Source organism: Vigna umbellata, chromosome 3, assembly GCF_029865625.1.
Source record: "Vigna umbellata cultivar VRB3 chromosome 3, Vumbellata_1.0, whole genome shotgun sequence".
Taxonomy (NCBI): domain Eukaryota; kingdom Viridiplantae; phylum Streptophyta; class Magnoliopsida; order Fabales; family Fabaceae; genus Vigna; species Vigna umbellata.
The window spans coordinates 33005494-33013172 of record NC_142167.1 but is presented as its reverse complement, the minus strand read 5'-3'; positions in this window follow the sequence as shown (position 1 = coordinate 33013172).

Below are 7679 nucleotides of genomic sequence, written 5' to 3'. Positions count from 1 at the left end.
CTAAAGTGCTTCTCATGTTTCCTAGAGAGGAACCTGCCATTATGGGGCTGCTCTGGTTCCTTTTCCTTTCTCTTGGTTGCCATGGTTTTCAATCTCTTTCCTGAAGAGGATGCCATTCCTGCATTCAAACATAAATCCAAAACCACAGAACACGATGTTAATCATTAGTAAACACAAAACAAAACTCCTTTTGAAGCTAAACCACCGCTGAGGGCCAGAATTTCCCCTCAGCGCCACCAGTGCCACATTCAAACACGCAACAAACCAGAAAAAGCAAATCTGGCAGAGTGCCGCTCAGCGGTAAATGCCGCTCAGCGGTGATCTGCAGATTTTTGCAAATCTCGTTTTTAAACTGTCCTAACTCCACCCAAATGCAATTTTCAGTTTTCCAGTTCATAATCAAGCAGTTTAATCGGTTCAAACATCAAATATATCATCAAATCATGCATAGAAATCAAAACCCCTAAATATTCATGCTTTGACAATCACAGTCAATTTCAAGAACCCTAGAATGAACAAAATGCATTTTACTTACTTGGGTGGAGATGCTAGATGATATGAGAATGCTTCCAAACTAGAATGCTCTCTTCCAACCCCAAACTTTGATAGCACACTAGTGTAAAAGTGAGTGGAAGAGAAATTTTCTAAAGAGGGAAGAGTAAAAAGATGTGGGAAACCTAAGAGGAGATATGTGGGAGTCTTAGTGCAGAGAAGAGCTTGAAAGAATATAAAAACGCGCAGCTTAGGGTTTAAAAATACCCCAATGGGCTCGGGTTCCGCTAAGGGGAACTTAAGCCCATCTGCGATAGTACCGCTCAGCGGTAATTGCCGCTCAGCGGCACTTTCGTGATGTGCCCTTCTCCTTCTTTTCTTGACCTACGTGCCTTCCTAGCATACCCCTCATAGGTTCCCTGCAATTCAATGTTAAAAATGCTTATGCAAATCCTAAAAATAAACAAACAGAAAACAATCAATCAACTGGGTTGCCTCCCAGGTAGCGCTTGTTTAACGTCACGAGCCTGACCCAAAATCCACCAACACCCATCAGTAGGTGTTTCAAACTTACCAGCACCCATCAGTAGGTGCAAAATCTTCTCACCAACACCCATCAGTAGGTGTTACAAACTTAGTATCCTTCAGTAGATACTTAACCACCTAGCATCCTTCAGTAGATGCTAAATCCAACAAAATAATGTCCAGAATAATGTTCACAAATTACAAATTATAAAACCAAATCAAAAGTTTGTAAATCTACTGGGTTGCCTCCCAGCAAGCGCTTCTTTAACGTCACTAGCTTGACCCTGTTAAAGCTCACGTTCCATCTTCTTTATAATTGATGTAGTCCTTCCACCAACCTTTCAACTGCTTCCTTTGGACTGTTTTGGACTCTCTAGAATATGGAGACTCTATCTCTATCATCTCCTTCTCTTTAAAGCCTTTTATAACCCACAACTTGTTCTTGAGTCTTACAGATATGCCAAGTTGGAGTTTTAATTTTTTCCAGTCTCTAGGAACTTCTTCTCCTTTTCCAATCTCTTCTACCTTGGGTGCCTGAAAATACAAACAATGGTTATCAGAAACCTCAAGATTTTTATTTTTACCTCTAGTTATGGGTGCATCTCGAAATGCAGCTTTATAACTGGCTTCTTCCTCCTTTGCTTGTGTTTCATCTTTGAAGACATCCACCACCACTCTCTCCTCTCCGTCTTGGAGAACCACTATACCTTCATTCACATCTATGATAGCCCTGGCCGTTTTCATAAACGGTCTTCCAAGTATAAAAGGTATATTCTCGGTTTCCATCTTCATCACCACAAAGTCTGCCAAGAACTGAAGTTTGCCAACACAAACTACAATGTCTTCTGCAATCCCACATGGCTCCTTTGAAGATCCATCAGCCATTACAAGATTAATCTTTACAGGTTTTATTTCAACATGGCCAATTTGCTCCAATAGAGAATAAGGCATCAAGTTAACACTTGAGCCTAAATCAAGGAGAGCTTTCTTTACCTTTTTCTTCCCTATAATGCAAGGGATAGAAAAACTGCCTGGATCTGCTGCTTTTGGTGGGAATGATTCTTTCTTAACAGTTATACACTTTTCTTCCTCATCCTCTCTACGTCTTCTTTTTGTAGAGGTTCCTTCATCTGATTTGGTGTAAACTGCTATTTTCTGTAGAATTTGTTCCCAAGGAGCTTCATTATCAACCATTTTGAATAAATCTGTGAAATCCATTGGTTTCTCCTGATTTGTTAGAAAAGGAAAAGTGTCCTTTCTTTCTTCTTCTCTTCTCTCTTCTGTTTCATCTTCTTCCAACTCAATGATCTCTTCATTTACACTCTTGACCACTTTGCACTCTTCTCTGGGGTTAACCTCAGTATTAGCCCCAAAGTTTCTGTTGGGTCTTTCTTCCAATTGCTTGGTGATCTGACCCATCTGAATCTCCAAATTCTTTATAGCAGCTTCAGTGCTCTTTTGAGAAGATTCAGTTTTCTGGATGAATTGCTGAAGAGTTTCTTCCAACCTTGTTGATCTGTCATTAAGCATAGATAATTGTTGCCACAAGGTTGGTTGCTGTTGCTGCTTATTATACTGATTAGCCTGCCCAGTTTGTCCTTGGCCAATGCTTGGATGTGGTTTCCAACCCTGATTATAATTCCCTTGACGGTATGGAAACTGATTAGCCATGAAGTTAACATCCTCCACGGCCTCCACTGGAAAAGCACACTGGCCATTTATGTGATCACCTCCACATAGTTCGCACAACTGGGTTTGTATCTGGGCAGCAGACTTCAACTCTTTAGGTAATTGAGCCAAAGTTTTTGTCAGAGTCTCTAGCTGTTGAGTTAGAATTTTATTCTGTGCTAGCAGAGCATCATGCGTTTGTAATTGTAGAACCCCTTTCTGTGGCATAGGAGCTCCTCTTTCATTGTGCAGCTCATTATCACTTGTAGCCATATTTTCAATGATTTTAGTTGCTTCCTCTGGAGTCTTCCATTTGATATTGCCTCCAGCTGAGGCATCTAGCATCATCTTGGTTTGTGAACCAAGCCCTCCAAGGAAAGTTAGGACTACTTCTTGATCTTCAAAGCCATGCGTGGGAGTTTTACGTAACAAGCTTTTATACCTATCCCATGCATGTCCAAGTGATTCTTCCATGCCCTGCTTGAATGAAGATATCTCTTGCTTTCCCTTAGTCACTTTAGATTGTGGGACGTATTTATTCAAAAACTTTGCAACCACTGCTTTCCACTCCGTGAAACTTTCTTCTGGAAAAGAGTTCAACCAAAGCTTAGCATTGCCTCCCAATGAGAAAGGAAACAAGCTAAGTTTGATAGCTTCGTCTGGCACCCCATTAATCTTGACCGTGTTACAGATCTCATTAAATGTTGTAAGGTGCTCATATGGGCTTTCATGTGATAACCCATTAAATTGATTACTCTTTACCAGTTGAATTAATGCTGGTTTGACCTCCATGTTGGCTGCATTGACTCTAGGTCGAGCTATGCTATTGAAGTGCTGAGGTCCAGCAAGATTAGTGTAATCTGCAAGAGTTCTTCTAGCATTATTATTGTTCTCCATACTCCCTGTGCTATGAACAGAACCTTGTAGTGATGATTGTAGGAGAGTTTCAGGAGAAGGGAAAAGTTCTCTGGACGTTCTGATTCTTCTCCTCCTTCTACTCTCGTCTAGCCCTTCAAGTAGTGGTTCTGTTGTTTTCTTACTTCTAGTTCGAATTGCCTCCTGCATGCACAAGAAAACAAAACCCTAGAAAAGATTTGTTAGCACAAAAAGATATAGAAGAAAATAAAGATTGAAAAGATATAAGAAGATAAAAGATTTAGAAGATAAAATCAAATAAAATAGAATAAAACCTAATCTAAAAAAATAAAATCTAATCTAAAAGATAAAATAAAATAAAATCTAACCTAACCTAAAAGATAGAATAAGAATAAAATAAAATCTAACCTAAAAAAATAAAATCTAATAAAATAAAATAAAATCTAATCTAAAAAGATAAAAAGATAAAATACAATAAAAAACAGAAAAATAAAAACAAAAATTCAAATTAAAGTCAAAGATAATCAATAATCACACAAATTAACCAGTTAAACCATGAATCCCCGGCAACGGCGCCAAAAACTTGATGGACAAATTTGTAAGCACCAAAATATGATGTCACAAACTTGTTTCACAATCGGCAAGTATGACCGAATCGTTTCAAGTAATAAACTTGGTAAGACCAAGTATCGTTCTCCCAAAGGACTCACGGCCTAGTTTAGTTATGTGATTTGTTGATTAGCTAAGACTTAAGAACACAATAATTGAAGTTTAATATGCAAAGACGAAAATTAAATATGTATGCATGAATTGATCAATGACAAAGACAAAAGATAAACACTTTCAAGGAAATATATGAATGAATATGTTGTTGGGGGTCAATTTCATCTCATCCACTCTCATATATTTTAGGAATTCAACATTCAAATCATCATTGTTAATGCCACTCTCTAATGTACCATTCTAGATGGCTTCTCCCTAATCAAATAGTTCATACAATTCCTAGCATTCCTAATGATTAGTTCATGAGTGCAGGAGCTTAAAGGCAACCAATATAATATTGTCAGTATAATATTGGGAGAAATTCCCCGGATCTAGATTTCCCCGTACGTGTCCGTATCAACAAAACCAATAATCATGCATTAGAATGAGTTAAACAATGCAAGCATTGAGCAAAGAGGAAAAACCCTAACTAATGATGAAAGAAAGCATATGTCTTAATTCAAAGATGTACTCAACAAATCCATATATGAGAGCTTCAAGAGATTACTTTGACTCCCCAACAAACATACAAGGTTTAGTTCACCATATTCATGGTGAACCTAGATGAATTACAATGAAAGTATGAAAGAATAAACCCAATAAAGGTGAAGAGGTAGCCTGAGCATCCAAGATCCTCCTTCAAAGGGGTGAAAGAGAGAGTGTTTGCCTCGTTTCTGCCAAAGATGCCTAACTATAGGACGTGCAAGCCCTTATATACTAATCTAGAGTTACAAAAGATTACAAAAGTCCAAGCCCAAAAAGTGCCGCTCAGCGGTATTTACCGCTCAGCGGTGATTGCGCGTCTTCTTTCTTCCCCTCAGCGGCCATTTTGCCCCTCAGCGGTTCCAACGTCACCTCTTGAGTGCCGCTCAGCGGTAGTTTGCCGCTGAGCGGTGCCTTCGACTTCTCCTTTTTGCACTCTTTCTTGTCTTTTCTAATGTCCTCTCTCTTATTCTTCACTTCTTTCACCAAATTCACCTCAAAACCTGCACAAGAACACTTAAATCAAGCATAAACCTGTCCAGCTCTCTTATTTCTGAAAATATAAACAAAAGGCATGATTTCAAGCTAGTTTCTAAGTCTAAAGGTTGCTTTTAGTATCAACTTTAAGCATGAAAATAACAGTTTTTCAACTATTATCAATCTGCCATTAGAAACTTAGAGATTTAAGTTGGCCAATTAGCTAAGAAGTTGGACGATATGCCTGATACGAGTTTTGGGGCTAATACTGAGGTTAATCCTAGGGAAGAATGTAAAGCTATTGTAAGTGCAAATGATAAGAGGGGGGATGAGAAAAAAAAGAGTGTTGAGTTAGATAAAGAAGAAGAAAAATAAGAGATAATAAGTGAGGATTAGAGAAAAGAGAAAGACAAGAAGAAGGGAGAGAAAAAAATTGAGAAAAATGAAAAAATTCTTCCTTATCCTAAGGGGAGTGAAAAGATTGAAAAATAGAGACAATATGGGCGCTTTAAAGATATCTTCAGGCAATTGAACATTACAATACCTTTGAATGAAGCACTGCAACAAATTCCAGCTTATACAAACACATGAGGCAAGTCTCCACAAAGAAGAGATATCTAGATGAAAAGGGAGATTGTAGTGTTATTGAGAAGAAGCCACTTCCTCCAAAAGTGAAAGATCCAGGAAGTTTTACTATTCCTTGCGTCATTAGGAAGGAGAATATAAGAAAAGCCCTAATTGATTTAGGTTCAAGTATTAATTTGATGCCTTTATCTCTGCCCAAAAGGATTGGTGATCTTGAAGTCAAACTAACAAAGGTGACTTTGTTAATGGCGGATGGATCTTCAAAGAAACCCTATGGTGTGGCGGAAGATGTGGTGGTTTGCATAGACAAACTAAAATTCCTGGTAGGCTTTGTGGCGATGGAGATGGAGGATGAAAAGGTCCCAATCATTCTTGGAAGACCGTTTATGAAAACGGCAAAGGTAATCATCAATGTGGATGATGGGATGATAGTGCTTCAAGACCGAGGAGAAAAGGTGATATTTAATGTCTTCAAAGTGGAGCAGCAGATTCAAGAGAAGGAGGTTAGTCATAAAGCTGCATGTAAGGATGCACCCTTGACTAGTTCAAAAGTTTCAAAGCTGGTCTTCAAAGGTAAAAATGGTTTCTTGTCACAAGTTAGGGAAGAAGAAAAGGATGACAAAGAAAGAAAGGTTCATGATGACTTGATGGAGGCACAACTCAAACTTGGCACACCGGTAAGATTCAAGAACAAGTTATGGGTTGTGAAAGACTATAAAGAGAATGGAGTGATAGAGATTGAAGCTCCATATTCAAGTTGAGTAAAAAAGGTGGACCGGAAGCAGCTGATGAGTTGGTGTGATGAAAGAAAAAGGAACACCAACATTGAAGATGGAACTTGAGCTTTATTAGGTCAAGCTAATGACATTAAAAGAGCGCTTACTAGGAGGCACCCCAATGATTTGAGAACATTAATTTCCTTAATTTTGTTATTTTGGTGATGTAATTTTATAAACTTTGGGACATTAATTTATGTTGTTTTGAGATTGTTTGGTATAGCATCTATTGATGGATGCTAGGTGGTTGAGTATCTACTGAAGGATACTAGGTTAGCAGACACCTACTAATTGGTGTTGGTAAGAAAGATTTGCACTTAATGAAGGGTGCTGGAGAATTTTGGGTCAGGCTCATGACGTTAAACAAGCGCTACCTGGGAGGCAATCCAGTTGATTGACTTTATCTTTGTTTGTTTTGATTTTGCTCTAGTTGCATTGTAGGGATTGAATGTATGAGTGATGTGAGAACCTAAATGCATGGGGTGAGTGAGAGGCATGGGTATAGGACACCTAGGGCAAGCTAAGAAGAAGGAGAGTTGGTGCCGCAAATGCCGCTCAGCAGTAATTACCGCTGAGCATGACTGTTGTAGATTTGGATGGACCATCTTATTTTAATTAGGCTCAGTGGATTAGGCCCATTAAGTTATTTTTGTACCCTAGGGTGCGGCTTTGCTTCCATTTTCAGATCTCCCTCTTCCCACACACTATTAAGCACTCTCCAAAGAGTTCTCTTCACTTTTCCCTTCTTCCCCTTCACAAAATCTCTTTTTCAAACACTTTCGCACCAAGCTTCCACTCAAGTTTGGGGGTTTGGTGAGAGCATTGTTGTTGGGGGCTGATTTCTTCACTTCCTTAGAGCCTTTTTCACTCATCTAGCATCTTCACTCAAGTAAGTACAAGCATTTTACATTCTAGGGTTTTTGAAAGCATGGATTGATATGAACATGGTTGTCTAAGCATGATTCTTTAGGGATTTTGATTTTTATGCATGATTAGATGAATTAATTGTTGTTTAAATCGATTAAAATGCTTGAT